General features: G+C 40.0%; 1 protein-coding gene across 18 annotated transcripts in view; it reads right to left on the bottom strand.

The window, feature by feature from the left end:
• Positions 1-7,808, bottom strand: part of ICA1 (islet cell autoantigen 1) — a 133,580-nt gene extending 125,772 nt beyond the window's left edge. For 4 of the 18 annotated variants that reach the window (XM_081079937.1, XM_081079929.1, XM_081079927.1 and 1 more), the window contains exon 1: positions 7,361-7,615. The gene's annotated coding sequence lies outside the window, so the exon portion shown is untranslated. Of the gene's footprint in view, positions 1-7,360 lie in introns of all 18 variants that reach the window. The other 14 variants (XM_081079928.1, XM_081079933.1, XM_081079944.1 and 11 more) reach the window with 12 other exon arrangements.
• Positions 7,809-26,280: the final 18,472 nt, after the last annotated feature.

Raw genomic sequence — 26,280 nt, 5'->3', positions numbered from 1 at the left:
ATGCTTGGAGTGAATAAGCCACAAGACTGGTTCTTTTGATGGGGATCAGGAAAGACAGGGTCTTTGGACATATACCTGGCAGGGCAGGTAGAATAAGCAGGAAGTAGCCCAAAGGCACAGAACTCCAGGTCAGGAGAGAGGAGAGAAGCCAGAAGCAGAAAGGGCGGAGTGGTTTGGTACCAATGCACTTTATTTGTTTCACAAGGACACCCATGCTGCCTATGGCAACACCAAGGAAAAAGCATTAGCTACAAGGACACTCAACTCCTGGCCTTCAAGGAACAGCAGGTGAAAGAAAACTCCACAGGGTGACGATGACCAGTCTCCCTCCTCATGCACTGTGGGGAACCATGGCCCTTGGATGGCCCTGGGCTCCTCCTCTCATGGCTTCCACTCCTCCTGTACCACTGCTCACTTCTTTGGAACTTGCTAGCACCAAGACTATAACCGCTGCTGTTTACTTTCTCTCCAGAAGGGATAGGTCTCACCCCCTTACACCTTCCCACTTTAGTCCATCTATTATCCCCTCTTTCCAGTTAATCAACCTCCCTTTCTGTCCTCAACCCATATTCTTCATCCTCTTCATTACTCCAGTTATCATCTCTTTCCTTCTCCTTACGGAGTTCTAAGCCTACACAGTCTGTTTCCTCTCTCCACAACACCAGATAAAGTTTCCCAGTATGAGCCCAACTCAAGTCCTCATTTCATTTGACTTTTGACTGAGTTCCCTCCCCTTCCTTGATTTCTCCAGAGACACTCTCTATACTTTTGTATTTTTCCAATGTTCTTTGTTAGCTCCTCTTCCTTTCCCTGTGTCCACCTCTCAAATATGAGTGATTGAGAAGGTTCCAACTTTGGTTGTCTTCTATTACACTTTACTTGCTCAATAAGTGATTGAATCCACTTCTGTGGCTTCAACAACACCTGCATGTCAATGATTTCCAAAATGAAATACCTCTCCGGAGATTACATACAGTACAGAGATGGAAATGTGGACCTGGTGGTCTGAAGGGGTGTTCAAATTTTTATCTCCCTACTGTATCTTCACTTGGATGTCCCAGAGGCACTTAAACATAGTACATCTAAACTTAGCTCTTAACTACATCTTTTCCTTTCTATATTCACAGCCAGGACTTAGTCAAGGTCTTCAGAAGCAACACTCCTATGGTATCTGCCCACTCCCATCTTTTACACCACAGTTTGAACTATTACTATAATATGAAAATCTAATCATACCACCCTCCTACCAGAGAAAATTCCAAACTTCTTAGCACGAAACCCAAGCCCTTTCATATTCTGGCCCCCTTTCCCAAATGTTTTATTATACCTCACACAGAACTATTCCTTCTGGTCCTTTTAGAATGCTAGAGCTTTCCTCAAATACACTATGCCTCTTCAAGGCTTTGCAGTTTCCTTCCACTTGAAATGCCCTCCCCTTCTTTATCCAACTGGCCAACTTACACCTTACTTCAAGAGTCTCCTCAAATGTCACCTCCTCGGTGAAGCCTGCCCAACCCAACATGCACCTGGCCACCCCTCAGGGGCCTCCCACTCCTGTCCTCCCCACTGAAGAATTAACTGTCCCATGCTGGTAGTTCCTTGCACTCTCATTACTCTCCTGCAATGAGCTAATTACATCTCATTTCCTGCACGAGACTGCAAGTCCCTTGAGGGCAGGGATCTAACTGTTTCATGTTTGCCTCCTCATACCAAGCACAGTACCTGAAACACAGTTGGCCTTCAGTAAATGATATGCTGGACAAAGGGCAATAACTGTGTGCTGCCATTTACTGACCACTTCACATGTATGAAGCTCTTAACCCCGTTATCTCATCTCCACACCACTACCATAAAGGGGACACCACCTCCTTTTGCCTGTGAGAAAAAAAAGCTTAGAAATGTGAAGTAGTTTGCTGCAAGTCAACAACTAATAAATTCAGGTTGGCTTTCGACTTTTGAGCTCCCGTTTTGAAACACTCCTCTCTACATCTGGATGAGAGATTAGATAATAGGCTCTGTTTCTATGAAACCAGTCTCCTAATCAGGCTCAGACCCGGCATTAGTCCCAAATCCATTACCACTATGGTGCTCGTGCACGGCAAAACCTGCTGATGGACTCCTGGTGGCTATCAGGGTTCCTATAAATAAGGAGAGGGGGAGCATTTATCACAACTAGCTCCTTGGTCTCTGGCTTAGGATGTACTACCCCAGAAACTTACAGAGAAGGCTAGATTTCCCCTAAGTACCATTAGGTTTCAAACACCGCTGTACATGCCCTATTCTGGGAAAAGAGAAGAGGGTGTGAGAAGTTATGATGATGGTTAGTAATGGAAGAGATTTTAATGTTTGCTCTGGGAAAGCGGCTGCAATACTTTCTAGTCACTCCTTGTACAAAAACTCTCAGACCTAGAATGAGAGGATCTTTCCACTTTCAAATCTAGACTCTCGGGGTACACCATTATCTATATAATCAGTGGCCCATCACTAAACACATAGACCTTCTGTTTCTCTCCACACAGTACTATATTGCATTCAGTTGTTTTTTTTCAGTCATCCTCTCTTAACTTCATGTATTTTCTGTTAAATGTATTATAAAATAGACCTCTTGAGTTTTCTCTAGTTTTAATGACTTTTAATATCAGTCCCCTATTTTCCAGCACCACGACTATCCACCACATAACTGAAATCATGTATTTAATCTTCCCAATTCACAGATGATCAAACTTGCCCAAGGTCTCTCAGCTAATAAGGGATACACATGGACATTGGGGTCCAGACATAAGAATATTTACCAGTATTCTTTCCCTGTATTCTCCCACCCGTATTCTCTCTCTTTGTACTCCTGGATACTTTGGGGGGGGGGACTTTTTCCATTCCCAACTCTGCCAAATTCCTACTGAACCTTTAAGATAAAGCTCAAGGGCCACCTGCTCCATGAATCTTCTCAGGTTTTCTCTGCTCTCTCTCCCACCTGGGTGGGGTGGGGTGCCTCCCTATTTTTGCTGAAATGTAATTGTCAGCTGACTCCTCTGTCTCTCTTACTAGGCTCTAGGCTCCCCCAGAGCAGGTAGGGTCTGGGTCTTGTCTTGGGATTCCCAGTACTAGCTCAGGGCGTGGCACATGGCACAGACACAACCTATGCTTGCTCAGTACTGAGTAGTGACCCCACTTCTCTGAGTTGGTCAAAGGCCTGGTGAATGATGTCACCTGAGTTAGCAGGACAGTCTTCTCATCATGAGCAATGCCACTTTCTCAGCTTTCCATGAACTCGTTCTCTCTCACTAGGGTTACATTGGGACAAGTAGTTACCATTAGTTGAGGAGCGGTCACTTCTCTGTCACTGAGATGCATGTTTCATGAACATTATGCTTATCCTGACAACACTGACAAGCAGATATCATTCTCATGTTATGGATGAAATTCAAAATCAGTTCTCTTAAGTAACTGGTTGACAGTCATATGGAAGGAAGATTTTGTTTTAAAAGCATGTATAAAATGCCGTATTATGTACAGTCATCCCTGCCCTGAAGAGATTCATTAATATTTGAAATTACACACACACACACACACACACACACACACACACACACACACAGCATATATTTAGCATCTAGTGTAGTGAAAGAATGGTCATCTTGGACTTACAGACGGTCAAGGCCGTTCGACCATATGCATTATCCAGGGCATCACAAGCCTATAGTCTGAATTTGATCACATAGATAGGGATTATAATACCTACTTTTCGGATCTCAAAGGGGGTTGAATGTGCAGCTTTGTTAAGGAAGAGGGCATAGGCCCATCTTAGAGCACTATGCTGGAAAAAGTTTGATGCAGTGTTTCTCGAAGAGCAGATGTCAGAGCCACCAGAGGTGTTAACAGGAGATGGGAGAAACCAGGCTGGGAATCCACATTTAACAAGCCCCCAAATGATTCTAGTGGACAGAAAAGTTTGATAAATACTGGGTTAGAACAATGCTTCTCAAACTTTAATGTACACGTGGATCACTTGGAGATCTTGTTAAAATGTAGATTCGAATGACTCAGATTCAGTGGGCCTGGTGGGTGAAGGCAGGTTGAGATTCTGTAAGTGGAACAAGATCCCAGGGGAAGCCAGTGTTGCTGGTCTATGGATCACATCTGCATGGCAGAGGTTTGGAAGATCCATCCCTGTTAGAACAAATTAGCTTTGCTTCGTCTCTGGACCACAGACTGCATTCTCCAACCTCAGGAAGTATTCCCAAAAGCCCAAGCTATCAGTATTGGTACAAAATCACTTGACCTACTCAAAACCAAATTGGGACACCTTCCCTATCACCAGGGAAAAAGAGTAGCATCCTTTTCAGATAAAGGTTGCACATTAGCATGTGAAAGAATAATGACGGCTACTACTTGAGTCCTATTTACTGTGCAAAGTATTTTCTATATAGGTGAAAATTAGTGAATAGAAATATAATTTAAAATGGAATCGACAACTAGAAAGAATGTCACTCAGCACACACTACTGACTCCAATAGAAGAGACCTACCCTACATCTCTGACAGGAAGTGATATCACTTTACTACCTCAGCAGGAGGAAGAAAAGATTAGCTCAGCTAATGGGACACTGCCATAACTCAGCCAATGAGGACATTATACAAACTGTCAGTTTCCTCTAATGGACTTTCTGTTTACAAGAGCTCCTAAGTCTATAAAAGAGCGTTCCCCTCCTTTGTTTCTCTGCACTTGTGTGTGGTTCACCATTAGACCATATATCCTAAATTGCAATTCTTCGTTCTTCCTGAGTCAACTCATTTTCCTGGAAAAACATCTGGTTAAAGGTCAACATGTATTATCTCTAATCCTACCACAACCCCACAAGGTGGATATTTCTCCTCTATAGACATGGAAATAATGTAGAGAGCTTAAGCAACTGCCCAAGGTCATGTGGCTAGTTACGGGCTGTATCTCTGAGTTTCAATCCTGCTCCATTGGAATCCAAAGCTTGTGTGCCCTCCACATATCTTCCATGGTGCTCAATATGATTGTGGTATAACATGGGACAGCTTGGGGTAAAAATGAGGGAAAAAGTTTCTCCTGTATCAGTCTTTGAATTTAAGGCTCTGCTGAGGCAGATTCTGGGTGGGAATATAGATAATTAATTAGGATGGGAATATAGATAATTAATTAGTGACCTATGTTGCCTGATGGACAAAAACATGCAGATAACAAGCTTGTGCATGATTCCCATAACTCTGACAATGTAGATGGAGTGAGAAGGACACAAGTGACCAGTGCAATGATCTTAAATGTTGCCACCTATCCTCAGGTTTCCTGCTATCAGGCTCAACTAATAAAGAGGAAAACTTCTTCCTGATCCATGTGGCCTATTAACTTCCCCACCTTTTCCTGTATGAGGTTTCTGTAACCTTAAAGTTCATATCAACACAAGTTTACCCTGCCATGTCATTTCACAGTTGCCACACCTCCCTGCCTCTGATAAAATTGTCTGCACCTGAAAAAAATGTATTGTTTAATCAAATGCCTTGAAAATGCAGCAATATTTAAGGTTTTCTTTTGAGTAATAAAATTTTCTGTATTTTTCAGAGGGTTGACATGGAGAAAAAGGCATAGCAATAAAGATGCTCAGTGAAAACAGTCAGCTAGATACTCAAGTGTACCAAAGGGAGAAAGGCAGCTATAAAATTAACTGCCCAGGCAGGTACCATCCAGCGTATTCAGCATTTGATGACCTATGGGTGAAGAATCCACAGTCAGTTTTATAACCTCAGGTCTCTCTGCTATTATAAATTGTACTCAATAGCTTAACTTGTTTTCTAAAGATCTTTTATTTTTAACATAAACAGTACAACTCTTTACCTATGTAACGCAAAAAGATAGAAAGCCCTGTCTCCTGCAATTAAATATATACCATGGCCATCCAAAACCAAACAGTGACATTTGAACTATTAAGGATTATAAACTGATTTTTGCCCCTATAGTATTCTCTACACAAAATGTTTCTAAAACAAAACTAGTCTGAAAATCCACTTAAAAGTATGTTTAGAATGTGTGGGTTTTAAATAGAAGGTAAGAAACCGAGTCTGGAGCATTAATTTCAACGAATAAGCATTTCTTATTTCACTTCCCAACCCCCAGGAACAGTTCAGATCTTAGAAAATCTAAACTAAAAGTCGACAGAAACCAATTTGAGATTTTTCTGGACAGACTTTACTGAAATGTTTAAACACGAACATGTTTGCAATGAGTCATAATTTATGGGACCTTAATGGCCAATGCCTTATGTGCATTTCTTCTTTTATTCAAGATCATTCTCAAACCAGAGTGTGTGATATATGTTCCTGGCCCTGATCATTTTTATAAAGCTACCAGATCTCACTTACTAAGGCAGTTGATTTTCTCGTGATTTTTAATGCTATCTAAACAGAAGAGAACCTGATTCCCTTTTTAAATTATACCTCTCCCCAACCAGGCAGTTAATGCCTTTCCACCAGGAAAAGAAAAGAGCACAGTACTTTTAAGACCCCCCAAAGAGAAGCTGAGGGGCCTAGGGGGCACTCCAAGTAAAAAGATAGTGGGAAAGGTTAATGGGAAGTCGCGACGGGCAAAGGCATACATAATAACAGGATACGTTCGGTTCTAGAGGAAGCAGGAGCTGCAATAGCCCCAGGTCAGGAAAGGCGGAGTCAGCAGCGCCCATAGGAAACGGGCGCGCCGGGGTTTGCAGGGGCCTGGCCTGCTTAGGGACTCTTGCTCGAGTCGGGTCCGAGGCTAGCGAACACCTCGCCCACTGGGGACCAAGCTCAGGTCTCCGGGCACTAGTGATTATAAAGAGGTATACCCATCTGCTCCTTGCCCCACCTCCGCTAAAGATGGGCAATGCAATTAAAAGAAAATGCAAACACCAGGCGCCGCGGCAGGTGAACTTGTCACCAAGTCAGCCCTGGACGCCAAGATCTCAAGGTCCCGAATCCAGAGCCGGTGGGAGGCGAGGCACAGAGCGGGTGGGGTGGGCTGGCGTGGGGGGGGGGGTGCTGCCGGAGCTGGGGCAAGGGATGGGGCCGGCGCCGGGAACGCGTCCCTCCCGCTCCCCCGGGGCTGACGTACGCTCTCAGGAGCGCGCATCCTCCAGACCTTCCCAGGCCCCAGCGAGCCGGCGGGGGAGGGGAAGGGGCTGTAGCGGTTTCCGCCTGGGGATCAGTGGCAGGCGGGAGGAGGCGACCCGCCTGTCACCCGCCGCCTGCGGAAGGCAGAATTGGCAGTCCCGGGCCGGGGCCCCCGTCCGCCCCGGCTGCCGGGCTTCTCCCGCTGCAGCCTGCAGCCCGCCCGGCGTGCCCCCGCCCCGGCCCCGCAGGGCAGGTACCTCGGAGCCCCGGCCCCCAGGAGCCTCCCGGCCGCGGTCGGAGCGTCCCTCCGGCTCCTTCATCCGACGTCAGCGTCAGCAGAAGGCGAGGGAAGGGGGCGGGGGAAGCGCAGGACCCGGTCCTTCCTGCAGCGGCGGCCGCCAGCCGGAATAGCTGCCCCCGGAGCCCGAGCGCGCCGCAGCGCAGCGCAGCGGCCAGGGGGGGCGGGCGCCAGCGATTGGGGCGCCGCCGCCCCCTCCCTTGCTCTCGCCTTCCGAGACGCCCGGGAGGGCGAACGCTCCCCGCAGAACCCCAGGATCTCGACGAATGAGGGAGCTACGGCCTCACCTTGTTCGAGGCGGGCCCAGGATGGGGGGAGTGAGTCTCCCTCTCCGTACCCTCTGGGGTCTCTCGTCCACCCCCATCTCCTGGGGTATCTCCCGCCCAGACCTGCCGCCCGGGATGACCCCGCCCCTGCTCCCTCGCAGGTGTTCCACGTGTCTGCAGCATTTGCGTCACAATGACCTGGTGGACAGGTGGGAGCCGTGGCGGAGCCCCAGGGTTCCCTCTGTGCCGCGCGTAGTGCGTGCGGCTTGTTTTCACTATGGATTTCTGTGGCTTTAGGGCCATACGGCTTCATGACTTCAGTGTCGAGAAAAGTTACAGAGGCCTGTACCTGGAAGTGAGGTTTGGCCTTAAATGGTATGTGTATATAATTTTTAAATTCCCATATCGTTATATGTCTTTTTTATACTTAAGTTATTGACACAGTAGTTTCGTCTTCTCTTATCCTTTGTCATGAGGAAAGAACCAAACCCTGTTTTTTAGAGTGGCCTGCAGTGATCACGGGAAGAAAAAGGGTAGGAATAGGTGCTTCCCAAAAAATTATCTGTGCCAAAAGGCAATCCCTATGTGCTGTCATTCCATCCCCAGTTATGTTACATAGTTATTTAAAAGTTCATTGAATAGTCACTGATAGAAATTTAACAGGATGGAATAAAATACGGTTATTGACTAAAGAGGCAAACCCACCTGAAATCCACAGCTGACATGAATGGGCTTCTTGCTGTGTGCCTGGCATATGCTGTATACTCTACAGTTAATCCTTACAGCAACCCAGTACTGTAGATGAAATTTTTATTCCCATTTTACAGATGAAAACACTGCCCAGAGTGCCATTAAGGCATTCAGCTAATAGGATATTGAACAAGAATTTGAATCCAGGGGTTGTCTAACCAAGACATTTAGCTTAATCTCAAGATACAAAGGTTCCTGGCTAAAATGGATAGAGAAAAATATATAGGAGAAGATGTCATCATTTAAATAGAAAGGTAATAATATAGTACAGCTCCAGAAATGTATATAACCTTTAAAGTTGACATTATTCTTTGGATACTGTCTTTGGGGATTCTGTTTGTCATAGATAGGTTTGAGCCTGTCCCAGTACCGCACAAAGTACAGTGCTGAGCAAACATCAAGTCCTTAATGCAAGCTTATGAGTAAACAGATAATGAATATGGTCTACAAAATAGCAAATTGTTGAAAAGCTGAGAGGAGATTTTCAGAGAGAAAAACATTGCTCCTGCATTTGGCTTTTATACAAGGCATTCAGACTGACCTGTTAACAACAAAAGCTAAATGATTTTCCTGTTTGTTAGAGGGGAAAATTCAGGGGGAAAAATGAAACCCTTAAAATAAGAAAAAAAGTCTCCCTTGCAAGAGAAGGACAAGTAAGATATTTTGTTTTAAAATATGTGATTCCAAGAATCATTAACTTATGTGTAAACCCTATTAGAAATTTGAAAGAAAAAGAGATTATTTTTAACAGAATGAAGTACTATTACTAACATAGTAGGTGCTCAATAAATGTTGGCTCAATGTATCATCAATCAGTTAATTAAAGCAGACAGAGAGAAACAGATCACAAAATTTCCTGACTTTATGTTCTCCTTTCCACCAGTGGTGATTTACTAGTTAAATGAAAATGTATTAGAAACCCTATTTATTAAAGACTTGCTTTGTGGCAGATATTTACATTTGTTACACGAGAACCAGTAGACAGGCAGGTGGTTTGTGTGTTCACAGTATCCCCTCAAAATGCAGATAACTGGAACACAAGCACTGGAGGAAGTAAGTGAAAAAGCTGATTTATGTAACTAATGACTCAAGTTTCCTTTTATTTTTCCAAAGGCCAAGGTGAAAACCTGAGCTATGAGTCTAACAACCCATCATGGAGGCTAAAAATGGCTTCCAAAACAATGTCTAAAAGTGAACAGATATCTGACACAAGCACTCTCTGGTTAACATGGAATTGAAATTCCCCAGGCTCGCAGAGAGTTTAAGATAAAGCTTGAAGTGACTTTTCATCATTATTAATGTTGTCCTAAAATTTAGGATAACATTTGAGGAATAAAATAAGAAGTTCATGCTCATTTTATATAAGCCACAATGAGTGCTTTCCTTCCCATTTAAAAATTTGCTCCATTTCCAACACTTCTATTTGTTTCTGGGTATCAAGTTGTTGTTTTAATCTTGCAGAGCACCCACAAGGTGTTAGTGAGAACTAAAACAATTTCTAAGAAGAGAATGGCTATTGAATGATGGAATGTGAAATGCAGAAGGAAATAATGTGCAGTTTCTAGAGTGGAACAGAATGACAAAGAAACTTTTCCATAGAAGGAAAAATCCTTACATATTCAATGCAATGATTTTTTTTGGGGGGTGGGGGGGATGGCTACCCAGATTCAAGATGTGCTAATAGGACCACATGAATTAGGAATTCTGTTAGGCTGCCATTAACAGAGACCCAGAATAGCAGAGGATTAAATGAGATAAAAATTTATTTAATCTCACATTAAAGAAATTGCAAAGTAGGCAGTCCAGAGCTTGTATGGCCTCTACTGGTATCAGGGTGCTGCCCTCCTCACCTTCCATTCCACCATTCGTAGCAAAATAATATTGCTCAAAGGTAAATCCAGGCAAGGATGTGAAGAAATAGGAACATTTATACATTGCTCATGGGAATGTAAAATGATTCAGCCACTTGGGAAAACAGTGTGGCAGTTCCTCAAACAATTAACCATACAGTTACCATACGACCCAGGATTCCACTCCTAGGTATATACTCAAGAGAAATGAAAACCTACGTCCACACAAAAATTTGCACGTGTATGTCTATAGCAGCATTATGAAGAATAATCAAAATGTGGAAACCATGCAACTGTCCTTCAGTAGTTGAATAAATAAACAAAATGTAGGATATCCATATAATAGAATATTATTGAGTCATGAAAAGGATGAAATACTGATACCTGATAAACCTCAAAAACATTGTGCTAAGTGAAAGAAGCCAGCCACAAAAATCCATGTAATACATGATTCCATTCATATGAAAGTTTAGGATAGGGAATTCTATAGAGACAGAAAGTAGATTACTGATTGTTTAGGGCTGGAGAGGAAAAAAAATTATATGTAAATGCTATTCATCTACATTAATACAATTCATTTAATGGACTGTTGATATATATTTTTAGTATATATTTTTAATGGTATGAATGCTCCTTATGTTCCCAGCCAACATGAGCAAGTGGGCAGAATGCCCTTCTTCCTCTGGTAAATGGCACCATGGGAGTAAGGATGCTAAGATAGAACTTAAGCTATTATTATGGTCAATGTGTTTAATAAGAGCTCTCATCAAAGCCCAGCTCATTAATAAGAAAAAAATTCACTTTTCCTTCAGTTGCCTGGATAATAAAATTAGATAATCTATAAAAATAAACTGAAAAAGTGATGTTTTAAAAATTATTATGAAATGTATTGTCTGATTTTTATTAATCATAAAAATGTAAAGAAAGATTCAGTTAAATTTGACTGGCAAAAATAAAGTCATTTATTCCCTTAATTGTATAATACTTAAAGAGGAATGAGATGTATTCAAGAACATGGATTAAGTACCTTGACCAATTTTGGTTTAATTCTTGGGATCAGTTATGCAGAGCAAAACAAACTCCTGTTACACTGTCAGCAGAATTAGTTATAGCTTTAAGGTTTGTGTGCCCATGTGAAAATAGAACAAATGTTTAATTAATAGCATTGACTTGTGTTAATTAAATTAACTTCCTTTCCCTTCAAAATTTAGGCTACAATGAAGAGAGGAGGCTTATTTTACACTGAGGAGAAAGGTGATTATTTTCATTACCACAGCAGCTTAGATTTCTGCATAAATAATGCAGCTCCCCACCCCTCCACCCCCAGGGTCACCCACTGAAGCTTATGCAGGAAAAATCCTGGTGATAGCATCAAAAAGGGACACCTATGCAAGATAGGTGGAGAATTCTCTCTGTCGTGTGCCATCTAGTATAATCCTGATCTGACTAGGAACTGTGCTGGGGTTTGGGCAAACCTTAGCCTAGAGTTCACAGTTGTGCCCTGGTCTTGGCAGACATAGGTCACTGGCCAGTAAAGAACAGGACTCAACTGAAAGATTAGGGTGGAACTCTCTAGGTCTTTGATACCTCTTTCTCTCTGTCTCTCTCTGCAGAGGTACAGTTTAGAAGAGTCAGTAAGAACTCATATGCACATCGTAAAGGTAATTCAGGTGAAGCATTGGCCAAACATTTGATTTAATCGTGGGATAAGAGGCTAAGTTTGAACTATAATAACCCATATATTCTAACTTCCCAATCTGATATACTTTTCCTTTTCTACTTTTAAGTCCATCACTAACTTGCTTTGGCAGAGATTATTAAACATTTACCAGTATTTATTTGCCATTTTTTATAGTAACATAAATTTCAGCTGAGCACATTGTTGCCCAGCTAAAGACTATCTTTTCTAGCTTCCTTTGCTGCAAGGTGTGGCCATGTGACCAGTGGGATAGGCCAATAGGATGTGACTAGAAGACATGCATGTAACATTTGGGTCATCCTCTTGAAAGAAACACAGTCTCACCTTTGCCTTTTCCCTTTCCACTGATTGGATTACCTCTGGCCATGCAGGTAAGGGCAATGCTTTGGGGATGCCAGGGAGCCTGGATCCCTGACCACTTGATCTGCCTTTCAGCCCTGGTCCTCCTGCATGGATGGTTTTATGAGAAGGAATAAAGTTCAATATTGTTTAAGCCGCTGTAGTTTTGACATTATCGTAGCCCAGACTTTATCCTAATTAATCCATATGCCCCTTGATATAAAATTAGATCTTCTTTTCTCGTGAAGTTTATGTTTTAAAACAAAGACCATGATGGTCTTTGATGTTAATAATACAAAGGATCGTGGAATTTGAATCCCTAACAGGTAATGTCTGCAGACAAAAACCTGGTTGACAAATAATGACTACAATTTTTGAACTACATAGATGTGATTATAAAACAAAATTTATTTAAAATTCATCACTGAATTTCTTGAAATGCAGATATGTTGGTGATGAATATTTTAGCTTTGTGCATTTGAAAAAGTAAGTCTGGTTTACGTTGTTTTTGTAACATTTTTTCTCTGGTAAAGAACTCTAGGTTGACTTTTTTTTTAAATCACTTTAAAGATGTTGTTACAGTGTTGCTTCTGCCTTACATTGTTTCAGATGCAAAACCATCCATCATTCTTATCTTTGATCTTCTGTTTCTCGCCCTCCACCCCCCAGTTTGGTAGCTTTTTAAGGGTTTTTTTCCTTATCATTAGTTTAAAGAAGTTTGACTATGATGTCTTTGGTGTTGTTTTTGTCTTATATTTTTGGGTTTGTTGAGCTTCTTGGAGCTATAGTTTATAGTTTTAATCAAACTGTGAAAGATTTCATCCTTAACAAGAATAGCCAATGCAGTATTGAAGGAGATGAACAGATGAAAGAACTGACACTCTCTAACTTCAAGACTTATTGTAAAGCTACAGTAATCAAGACAGTGGGGCACTGGCAAAACAATGGACAAATAGGTCAATGGAACAGAATAGAGAACCCAGAAATAGAAACTCACAAATATAGTCATCTGATCTTTGACAAAAACATAAACGCAGTCCAACGGAGAAAAGGTAATCTTTTCAACAAGTGGTGCTGGAACAACTGGACATCTACATGCCCAAAAAATGCATCTAGATACAGACCTTACACCTTTCACAAAAATTAACTCCAAATGGATCATCGACCTAAATATAAAACACAAAACCATAAAACTTAAAAGATAATATAAGAGAAAATTTAAATAACCTTGGGTTTGGTGATCATTTCTTGGATACAGCACCAAAGGCACAAATCCATGAAAGAAGAAAAAATGGGTACATTGGACTTTATGAAAAATCAAAACTTCTGTTCTGCAAACGGCACTGTTAAGAGAATAATACAAGCCACAGACTGAAAGAAAAGATTTTTTCAAAAAATGTATCTGATAAAGGACTGTTACCTAAACTATAGAAAGAAATCTTAAAACTCAACAATCAGAAAATGAACAATCCAATTAATAAATGGGCAAAAATTCTGAACAGACACCTCATCAGAGATGATATACAGATGGCACATAAGCATCTAAAAATATGTGCAATATCATACATCATTAAGGAATTGCAAATTAAAACAATGAGCTATCATTGCACATCTAGTTGAATGGCTAACTTCCAAAACATTGAAAACACCAAATACTAGTGAGGATGTGGAGCAAAAGAAATTCTCATTTATTGCTGATGGGAATGCAAAATGATACAGCCACTTTGGAAGACATTCTGGCAGTTTCTTATAAAAACTAAAAATGTTCTTACCATGCAGTCCTGCAATTGCACTTGGTATTTACTCAAGTGAGTTGAAAACATGTCCACACAAAAACTGCACACGAATGTTTATAGAAGCTTTATCCACAAGTGCCCCAAATTGGGAGCAAACAAGATGCCCTTCAATAAATGAATAAATAAACAAATTGAGGTACATCCACACGGTGAAATATTAATCAGTGTTAAAAAGAAGTTTGTTATCAAGCCATGAAAAGACATGGAAACCTTAAAAGCATATTGCTAAATGAAAGAAGCCAGTCTGAAAAGACCACACACATAACGTGTGATTCCAGCTGTATGACATTCTGGAAAAGGCAAAACTAGAGAGAGAAGTAAAATAAAATAAAAAATCAGTTCCCAAGGGCTTGGGTGGGAGGAAGCAAGAATAAATATTTTTTCTAAATATCCAATATTTTGAGTGGAATTTTGTCTGTTTTAGTTATTTCAGATGGGATCATACATCTGATTCCTGGTATTTCATCTTAATCAGAAGTCCCTCCAGTAATGAATTGATGGTAACTTTGCAGTATGTAGTTTCTTGATCAGTATATGTTTTATGTACTACTACTATTTTGTACAGGACAGTCTAGGGATTTTTTGATATTGAAGAAGGGTCCTCATGAACACTGCAGCTGAAGTGTGGGCAATGGTCAGCGACAGGGAATTCATAAAAGAAAGTAAAAATTTTAAATTACTATATTTCAATAAAAAAATTTTCAACTTAAAACATTTTCATTTATTGTATTAGCAAACAAGAAAGACAATGCTCAGGGTTAATGAGGCTATGGGAAATGGATACTGTCACACACTCATAAACGGAGGACTGAAACAAAAGTTTTTTAGTTTTATTTAGAAACAAATACATATATCACCGTATAAATTTAAGGTTTACAAAGGTGGTTTGATTTACATACACTGTGAAATGATTACCACAACAGGTTTAATTAACATCCCTCATGTCATATAGATAAAACAAAAAGGAAAAAAACATTTTCTTCTTGTGATGAGAACTCCTAGGGTCTGCACTCTTAAAAACTTTCCTACAGCAGTGTTAGCTATAGTCATAATGTACATTGCATCTCTAGTACGTATTTTTCTTATAACTGAAAGTCTGTACCTTTTACCACCTTCTTCCAATTCTCCTCCGCCCACCTCCACCTGTGGTAATTTGATCTCTTTTTCTATGAGTTTGGTGTTTTGGTTTTTCTGCCTTTTTTTTTTTTTCTTTTTCAGATTCCACATATGAATGAGATCATACTGTATTTGTCTTTCTCTGACTTATTTCACTTAGCAAAATGACTTCAAGGTCCAACCTTGTTGTTGTCACAAATGATAGGATTTCTTATAGCTGAGTAATATTTGTGTGTGTGTGTGTGTGCGTGTGTGTGTGTGTGTGTGTGTGTGCCATAACTTCTTTATCCATTCATCCATCAATGATCACTTAGGTTAGAAACAAAAATTTTATGCACATTTATGTAGGGCAATTTGGCAATGCCTACAATATGCTAATGGTGCATACCTACTATGACCCTGCCTTTCCACTTTTAGGATATTTTCCTGCAGAAATAATGTACAAAAGTGAATATGTGAAGATGAGCATCACAACACTGTTTATAACATTAAAACTTTGAAAACAGTAAATTGTCCATCTAAAGGAAAGATTCGTTAACCCAAGCATGGCATATTTACATACGGGAATACCAACAACTGTGAAAAAATGAGGTAAAAGAAAAATGTTTTTAAGTGACAACAGAAGCTTGCACAACACTGTGTGAAATTATTCCATTTAAGTAAATATTTTATATATAACAAAGTATACGTTTCTAATGATACTTACTAAAATGATAACAGAGTTTATCTCTAGGGAGTGATCTTTTTTGGCTAAGGGTGGAAGTGGGGGAATTTGCATTTTCACTTATACTCTTTGGTAATACTTGCCCTTTTTTTTTTTTTACAGTATACATATAGTATTTTATAATTTGCAGGTTCCTCTGCTGGTCTGGAATCTCTGGAAGTTCTCAAACTTCAGTGTGAGTAGCACCTGAGAGGCTCATTAACAATGTACACCTCCTCCCAGACCTAGTAGATTAAGCTTTGTGTTGGGACTCAGGATGGTGCCTTTTAGGATAATCTCCCTAGGTTATCGAAACTTTGAGAACACACGAAATTTTAGCACACAAAATGTAGCGCACGAAATTTAGCACACGAAATTTTGAGAACCATTGCATCTATGTATCCAAGAGGACAGTGTAGCTTTGGTAAGGGAGTGAGTACTAAGGGAGTGCTTACATGATCCAGACACAAAACTCTATAAGAAACTGTGTTCCCTTGAAATGGCTCCCACTGTGGGAAAGGTAGACGGAACGTATGTTCCAGGGACAGGGGAAGGGGTAAGGAGGCTACAATTGCTCCAGGGTCTACCAGCGGTCACATTTTCTCAGTGACCTCCTCCAATTGCTGAATAAGTTGAGGCAGTAAGGCCTATGGACTTTCGTTGCCAATCTCAGCATGGAGCCTGGGTCAGAGAAGATACTGTGAAGTACTAACTGGGTTTATGTTGAGGACATACCTTTCCTTTTCTTTCCATGTCTTCCTTTCCTGCCTCAAGCAGATCTTTTCCCATTTATTGTCTTTTTGCCCTGGTTTGTTGGTTTGTGGTCCACTCTTGAAGAAACATCCATCTAGACACCAAAGGAAAAAGATCTGAAATCTGAAATCATATCAATAATTAAATCCCTCAATTAATCTTTAAATTGCATCAATAGCACATTTGATAATTCACTTTGGTTAATTATTTTTACTGTTATGCATAATTGTATTTGGTCCATCTTTAGTTTCATGACTATGCTTTTATTTCCAACTGTTTACTTTCATTTACTAGCATTTTAACATATCAAGACCCTTGATTTCAGATAAACTGTGTTGTTTCTGTAAAACATGCAGTGAATGATTTTATACTAAAATATGTTGGGTTGGTAAGAACACAGGATAAGACTGGATCATTGCATTATCATATTCAGTATTTTACGTCTTAAAGAAACTTGTGAACTGTTAATCAATTTTTGTGTTAAATTAGTATTGAATAAGCATTAGCCTCAGCAGCACTTGAAACCAGTAGAATCTTAAACTAGACTTTTTAAAAAGTTTGATTTTGACAAAAGTGGGGAAATTGATTAATCTTTTCCCAAAACCTTTGCTTAAAACTGCCATTATATGCATTATACAGCTCTGTCCACTTCTCCACCCCCTGCGCCCACAGACAAGTTGGCCTTTTTCTTGTGATTTGAGCACTAACCACATGGCTAGATTAGTGCTGATTGAATAAGAGCTATAATATTATCTGCACCATCTCTACCTTTGTTTAAGCACTATTCCTTCTTACATACATTATGGCAATTACCCCTCCTCCTGGAACTACCCTCCCAGTCCATTCTCTAGCCTGAGGCTATGGAGATCTTTCTAAAGCACAAATTTAATTATTTCTCTCTTTTTGCTTAAAATCTTCCATTGATCCCCTGTGCAGTGGTTCTCTGCTGTTCTAGTCACCCAGAACTACTTTATTCGTGGAAATGAGATTCTTAAATTTAATATTAGAAGGACCATTTCCTTCCTGGAGAGTGGAAGCTAAAAGAGAAGCTCAAGAGCTATCAATGGCCATGGTTTTTTTTTTACCGTGTGCAGGAACCCAGTCAACAGTGAGAAAGAATGTAGCCAACCCATGGAGAGAAGCAGAGATGAGAGAGAGGGGACAATCTGCTGGTGGTATTAGAAGCCCAGCTTCAAGTTTTCCCTAACTCTTGGCTGTACCCCTGTCCTCAACTAGATGATAATGTGATAATGCCTTAGTTAGCTCTTTGCAATTCTTTGGGTCTTTTCCATGATCATAAGATGGCTGCAGCAGCTCCAGACACTTACATGAACATCCCAGCCAGGGAAGAAGAGGGCAACACCTTTGACTTGGGAGAGTCTGTTTTCAGCCTGGAAGCTTTAGCTGACTTCTCCTTAGGTCTCATTGGCCAGAACTGGGTCACATGCCCAACCCTAGACTCATGATTATGAAGTGAAATTACCATGATTCATTCCCTAGCTGTCCTTAAATCAATGGATCTGTGCCAATTTTCTGAGGTTCTGTTAGTGAGAGAGGAAAGTGGGGCTGTAGTGTAGGCACAGAACTGTGTCTACCATATATGCTCATAGATTTCCATTATCCTCCCTATGGTTCTGCTACCCCCATCACCAGCACCACCCTAATTCTAAGAGCCAGCCTTACTGAGCTACCCCCAGCACCCAGACTTGCTATGTTGTTTGTGGTTTCTGGGCCTTTGCACATAAGTTTTGCTCTGCCCCAAATATTCTTTCCTTCATGTACTAGGATCTTGATCTGTGTGACTCCTACATCTCATTTTAGGCCTTTGGAAAGTCTTCCCTGACCCCCAATACCACAGCACCCACTTGTTAGTCCTGTCTTAGAACCTGTCAAACTAGATTGTAATTTTCTTTCTACTTATTTATATCCTATGACTAGGTCCCACTTCTCTATGGCCTCACTTCGAGCCTGACCCTTGAAGATGACCAATAAATATTTGTAGAAGTTAATTTTGGGTACACTCAAATTCAACTTGGGTTAAAGTTGCTATAAAAGGCTCATAGGAACGTTGGTGTTAATTTACTTCTGATTTTATTAAAGGGAGTAGACAAAAGAATGATTTGTTAAAAAATTCTCATAGACATTTACATTTAAAAGTCTTATCTATGACAGCTTCCAAAGAAAAAGCATAGCAAAGAAGGATTTCCTACTTAGGCACAGCAAGATGTATTCTGCTTATCTAGCACAAGAGCTTTTGAATTGTCCTTAAATAGTTCTTTCAGATGGGCAGATTTCTGCATATAGATTCGTAACAGAAACCAAATGTGGCTAAGTGACTAACTTACTTGAATTTTATAAGAATCTTACTCTGCAACTTCTTGCTACTGTTTTATTAGGAAAAAGCAATAATGTGGCATAACAGGGCATTTTCAATTTCTTTTGTAATCAAATTAAGTTTAAATAAAGAAGGAACGAATAAATGAAATGAAGTGGGAAAAAATAATCACCAAATTTGATTAATATAATAGAGCAGCATTTTGAAACTTTAGCACTTTGAAGTTAAATATTGAGTTTGTAATTTATATGAGGTAATGAAACATTCATTCACAAAGTTTTAAAAGAGAATTCACCAGGCAGAGTGAGTTGGGGCCCTCTGGATTTTAGACATAGTATTGCCACTTTGGGTATCATATGCGCTGACTTTTTTTCTGGCTGACGACCCAAAAGCTGCCAGTTTGGAGTGGAGCCCAAAGTGAGAGAGGACTCCCCAGCGGGCCTATGCTGCAGGGTGAGCAGCTCTGCCCTAACCCTTGGGAGCCAGCAGACCCAGTGCTGCTGGAATGGTTTGTGGCCCATCGGAAAGCTATATGGAGCCCATGACAAGCCCCAATACTATCACAGAGGAGACCCTTTGTGTTTAGGAAAATGCAAAGGCCCCTTTGGCAGATGACCCTTTATTTTGAGAAATGACTCCTGGCTTGTTGCTAGGCTCATGGAGAGACTGAATCACTCAACCATCTGGCATAAGATGGCGACATTACCTTGATGCCCCACATGAAATGGTGTGGTCTCAGACACTTAGCCACGAAGCCAGGCATTCTCAACAGTAATTCTCAGTTAACATCAAGTGGATTGAGAAGGAAGAGAAACCTATGAGGCTGAGCCTAGGAGAAGCCCGAAGACACAGGTAGCTTGTGTGAACAGGCAGTTGTTGTACTTCTACATTACTCTTTGTTTCTTACGTCTCATGGGGAGTTTTCCATGACTAGGGGACCAGGGATAGAATCACTGCAACCTGCTGTACAGATGGCTCTTCATGACATGCTGGCACGAGGCAGATGAGAGGAAGTGCTGCTGCTCTTCGGGGTGGCCCTGAACTACAGGTGAGAAGGAAAATGCTTACAAGAGTTAGTTACATTGGGAGCCTAAATTTTATTGTCCACTTTGTCTGGAAGGAAACACTTGATTGTCGACTTTACTTCAGGTCAGGATCTGTGCCCATTCTTGAACTATTATTTGGCACAGAGGTGCTATTCTAATCTGTACCAAGTAAGGCAATTGGAATATAGCACTGAAACTATTGTGCTAGACTTGAACTCTTTCATTGCTGGATTGTGGGGAGCTCAGAGATGTCTCTGAAGGAAGGACCAGAGTGACCTGGGCAATGGTGTATATCGTGGGGCGAGGAGCGTGGGATAGTGGCAATATTTCAGACATGGTTAAGGCTAAACAAGTATATACTGGGTAATTTTTAGTCCTCGTCTGACTAGAAGGTCAAGGACTTGGAAGGACCAAGACTGGAGAATTGATGACAAGGAAGTTTTAGGGGAAGGCAGATGGACCATTCAGAATGGGCCCAGAATGTGAGAATATGTCCACATTCTAGCTCCACATATCTGTTCAATAATGGCTCACTAAAAGGCCATTGTTGCGGAAGAGGTTCTTAATAACCAGGAGAACAAAATGATTCCTTCCATGGGGGTCAGTCATCCTTCTTCTCCAGCTAGTCTGTTGGTTCATGACCATAGCAGCTATGATGGACAGAATGCTTGAACTCAACAACATAACTTTCCTTTCATCAAGACGATTCATATACTGTTAGCAACAGTGACTAGTAATGTACTTACAGGGGACCTGGTCTACAGCCCTGTGGCAGATCAATTATTTTGAGTTCATCACGGAGGAGTATCGGCTTATCATCCTTCATCATGGAGGAGTATCGACTTATCATCACTGGAATAGTGTTTGTGGATTTGGATTTGCTTTCTCTGTTTACATGCCTCTAAAGCATCACAGGATTCCATACATAGCATCTGACTGATGACCTCACTGTGTTGCAACACAAGCAAAGCAATAGGCTACTAACTGCCTGGCCTTACTGTGTAAAAGATCCAATCATCCTGATGCAGCTGGGCTTCACTGAAATGACCTATTGAAAAATTAGCCACAACACTATCTAAGACGTAGCACCTTGTGATATTGGTGTGCTGTGTTGTAGGACATAGACTGTGAGTGGAACCAGTGACCAATACACTTGAAATGGTTTTCACAGCCAGAATGGAAGGCAACCTAGGACCTAGGGGTGAAGCACCTCTTACAATTACATCTATTCTTTCCCTTTCAGAATTTTTGCTGTACCTCTTTAAAATTATTTAACTCTTTTAGCCTAAGGAATTCAGTATTCAGTGGAGGAATGCTTCATCCAAGGGTTAAAATTAAAGTAGGCTTTATTGAATTGATAGCTGAGACTGCCTCCTGGACTTGTTGGATTCTTTGTGCCATCAGGGCAAAGATCCTTGGCAAGCTGTGGTGTTGGCTGAAAGGCAGGAGAACTTGGAACAAACAGAGAAGGGATCTATCTTATGTGTCAGCAGCAGTCTTGTGAATGCCGGAAGAACAGAGGGCTGTTGCTTGTACTGATATTTCCCTGAGAAGTATGCTATTTATTCTTATGTTTTCTTTTTAAAGGAGACTTATAATAATTAAAATTTTTCTTTCCTCTTTCTTTCTTCCAGCGGTATGTAATGTTATCTACGTAAAGGTTGAATTTACCATGTAGTCAATGGGCTGTAGAATGCTGAGGTGGGATTGTGACGGAACTGAAGAGGAATGGCTATTACCCAGAGGTCCTGGATTTGAAGGCCAATATCTCACCTCTGTGGCTGGAAATGACTTTGATTGTCTCCCATTGCAGTTGTGTGAGGATCAGTTGGATCATGTGTTATAAGTGTTTCTTTTGGATATGGCGGGGAGTGGGGGAGATGTGTGTGAGTGCGTGTGTGAGTGTGTGTGTGTGTGTGTGTGTGTGTGTGTGTGTTCTGGGCACCAGAGGGTGCACTGTAGCAGATGGCTTTGGGGTAGCTGTGTGGTCAACTGTGATTTACCTTTCTCAGAGAGATTATTCCTTTGCACACAGACCCCAGGAGATCACATCTGTGCTATCTGATTCTACCTGGCCACAGATACTTGTCTGGAAGTCACTACCCATCTATGTTCTGTATCCCAATGGTTAACATTTGGAATGGTTAGACAGAGAGGTGGGAAGCCATTTGATCCAAATCACATTAGTGGCAAATTCTAGAGAGAGATCTGTAAACTCCTTCAAGCCCTGGAGACCGCACACTTCTTGTCCTTTTCATTGCTCTTCACTCCTTCTTTAGAGTTCATAAAATGCTCTCGAATCTTTCCCATAATCTTCCATTTTTGTCTTGCAACCAAAGACCATTCGTTAACAAATAGAGAAATTAAAGCCTACCTGTAGTTTTCCCCATTAACCAGAAATAGAGAGTTCCTATGAAACCTTTCATAAGCTGAAAGGACATATAGTAAAGAAGCAGTTACCATTAATTTATGTGTAATCATTTGTGAGCATTCCAAGACCCAAAATTCGAGGCATGCACACAATGTCTTTATTTTGTTCACTAGGATTGAAATGCTTAATGACATCCAGTTTTTGGTTTTTTGATAGCTTAGGACACACCTTGCTAAGGGATGTACAGAATAAATCGAGATAAAGCACAGATGCTCACACAGTTCAAAGCTACCAGGCCTTGGTGCTGGGATGTTGAGTGTCGTTCCTGGGGAAGGAGCTTGGTGGTGCCGCTTCACCTGCTCTGGGTGCATGCTGCCTCTGTAACAGTACGCTGCAAAACACGGAAGGCTATGTTTGCTTTTCACTTTTTTTTTTTTTTTTCGGTAAAAGCAGAAATTCTCTTGGGATTTCTTTCAGTTAGTGAAAACAGGTACAAATGTAGGTTTCTCGTAAAAGCCAAGTACGCGCATAACTCACACTTTCAAAAAGCAGGACATACCTGTATACGGTGATCCTGGATGGAGTCGCTCAATTTTAACTAAAAACCATCAAGTATTTATGAAGAAGAAAGATACAAAAAAGAAAAGAAGACTTTCAAGCTAACCTCTTCCTTCATGGGGTTATACTGCGCTCCCTCTTCCCTTAATTCTTTGGTGGAAAAACTCAGCATTAATTATTGGAATAATTATATTTCTTTTTCTGAAGTTAAAATTTGGATCTCTAGAGGAGATGGCATGGGAAGTGCTGAAAAACAGCAAGCAATCTGTAATGACCAGTTCACTAGGTAGCCTAGTGTAGCCTGTTTAGTGAGAGAACTGGGTCAGATGAACAGGAAGTGAAGGTACATAGACCCCCTGGAATAACGGCAAGCAGAGGGTCACAGCAAATGTCAATACAGAGCTAATCTCACTGCCACAGGGACAAAGATGGATGTTCTGGTGGTAGTGGATAGCGGACATAAAGAAACTTACCAAGTAAGCAAAATTACATAATTAGTGGCTTTAGGTGTATTATTTAATAAAGTCCCTCTTCCTGTTTATTTTCATTTGCTGGCCTTTCTACCTTTCTCCTCATTGAAATTTATTTCTTCTATTATATATGATGCAGTGGTTCTCAAACTTTAGTAATCCTAACAATGACCTAGGGAGTGCTTGTTAAAATGCATATTCCTGGGCCTGCTCTTCTGAGGTCCTAATTTATTAGGGTCATGGTCCCAAGTAGCTCTACTTTTAATAAGAACCAGGATTTTCAAAGACATTTAATCATTGGTTGCATTACCATATCAATTATTTTTTAAGCCAGGACACTTCTGAGAGCGAAATGAGTTGCTACTAATAATTACTCTGGAATGACAGGTGCAAAGCAGCTCTCTGCCAGGCAAAGCATGATACGGCCAGTCATTGATCACATTTGAGAAGCATTGCTACAGGTAAGTGAAATTAAACTTCAGTCATAACGACTCAGACAATTCACATTTTAACTGCTTGTACTATAAAAGTCTTCGTTATATATGAGACATTCTAGTCCGCAAGAAAAAATAGATGGAAGTCCTCTTATTTTTCAGGTGGGAGACTGCTGGCCTACTGTGTCCCAAAAAATTCACATAACCTTTGGTTGGTTTGTTTTGCTCGGTGATTTTTGAAATAGTTCAAGCACTTGTAAATTACAAAAATTCTTTTCTTCTTCCTTCCCTTCTTCCACCTATCCTTCTGTCCCTTCCCTTCCTCAGCCATTTATTTATTAAATATTGAATAATCCAGAAGACTGAGAAAGTCAGAGGCTGGGAGAATATAACCACAGACTCTCATTCCTCTTACTATCCAAAAAATGCAGAGATAGCTCAGCTCCTGCAACTGGTGTGATTTGCTACTGTTCTGGATAGATATTTAGCCCAACATTATTAAAAATAAAATAGAACCAAAAGGAAACCATGCATTTCACTTCCCTGCTTCTTTGGCAATTAACCAGAAACACTTTAACCTTGAAGGTTTAAAGGACTAGTTACTTCAAAGTATTTGTAAACGATGTTTGACTGTAAATAGGAAATTACATCTTTTTTTTTTTTTGTCTGGCATGATTGTCATCATGTTTAGAGCCACTCTTGTGGGTGAAGATAAGGTGTCACTCTGTTCCTTTCCAGGCAATTTTGGGTTTTCATTGTAGAGAACAGATCAAGTGTGTTAGAAAAGTTGGCACCTGCCAGGGAGGAGGAAGGTGTTTACTATTTCACTAATGAAAAATGGTATTGGCTGTAGAAGTAAATTAGCAATTACACTCATGGTGACATGGATAAATTAATATTTCTTTAAAAATTCCTGACCTTTTGAATACTTTGCCTCATAGAAAATGATCCCCTCTTCAATTTTTAAAGTTAAGTGTTTTAGTTAGCTTGGAAAAGCTTTATGATGTTTACTTTTTCTCTCCCTTATCAAAAAGAAAAGGGATTTACTGAGGAAGATCATATCCTTCTTTGATCTTTGTTGATGCTGTGCCATCTGATAGACTGTTTTAAATGACTTGGAACAACATGAAGCACTTTAATAGAGAGATACATATTTTTTAAGTAAGTGATGTTTTTTCTTTGACTTTCATCTTTTACCTACTAATTACTGTAAGCACAATTTTTAAATCTTAAGTTGAAATTCTTTATTTAGATTTCGTTCTCCTTAAGGAATTCAACAAAAACCAATGTCAACTCTAAATAAACCTTTCGTATGCATTGGCCATACTATGCTGTGTGTATTTTCTATAAAATGAATGTCACTTTCAGCTGTTAACCCACATTATGCCAGGAAATTTCCTAATGGTTCTTTCAGACATTTCTCTTTCTGTAAATCTATTACTGTGAAACTAATTCCTTCCTGACTTCCTGTTATGTTTCTCTGCTATTGCATTATTGGTATTTATTGTGTTGGAATAATTTATCTTTATAAATTAATTTTGTCTTTTTATTTTTAATTTCTTAATGTTCTTTATTTTTTAACTTATACTAGCATTTTTATTATTAATTCCTTTCTGAAGGGGCATTCATACTTAAATGAGATTTATTGCTTGCAAAATTCAATTAAAATTTCCTCCTTCCTCAATACATTAAATCTGTAATTATTCTTGGGTTTTAATATTTCCTATTAGTCAAATCAATAATGGAGAATATAAAATTCATACATTGATATAAATGAGTTTTACCCTACCTTTCCAGAGGCTACTTGAACATTATTTATTTTATCATCTTTTTAGATTCCTTGAATGTAAAAACACATTCTTCTATCTCTTCTATGTAAAGTTAGTTATTTTGTAGTTCTTTATATATATACTAATATATGTCCCATATCTGTGTTATCTGTTTTCTGTTTGTTCATTCAGCCAGACATTTATTGAGTACCTATCATGGGTTAGACACTAAAATAAGTTATGTTTATTTGTAATTATTTCTTTCCAATTGCAATTTTCTTGGATTATATTTCTAATGCTGCTCACAAAAAGTATGCTTAAAATTAACACTTTTACGCTGATTGCAACCATATTTTCTTGCACAGTTAATTGAACTGTAGTATGTTTATAGACCTAAGAGACATGACTACTAAATACTTGTACACTAGTGGTTTTGATAATTTTAAAGCTACCTGGTGAAATCATCTATTCATATGGTCTTTGTGCATGTATAAAATTTCATTGAGATCTATAAAAAATTACAGAAAACTTGATGACCTTTATTGACAATAATTTTATTTAAAATGGCACGTTAAACACAACTGTATGTGAGCCATAACTTAATACCACATATCATGCACTAAT

This window comes from Rhinolophus hipposideros (assembly GCF_964194185.1).
Source record: "Rhinolophus hipposideros genome assembly, chromosome: 18".
In the NCBI taxonomy this organism is placed as follows: Eukaryota; Metazoa; Chordata; class Mammalia; order Chiroptera; family Rhinolophidae; genus Rhinolophus; species Rhinolophus hipposideros.
The sequence above is the reverse complement of the archived record's forward strand: the minus strand, read 5'-3'. Positions and strand labels throughout refer to the sequence as shown.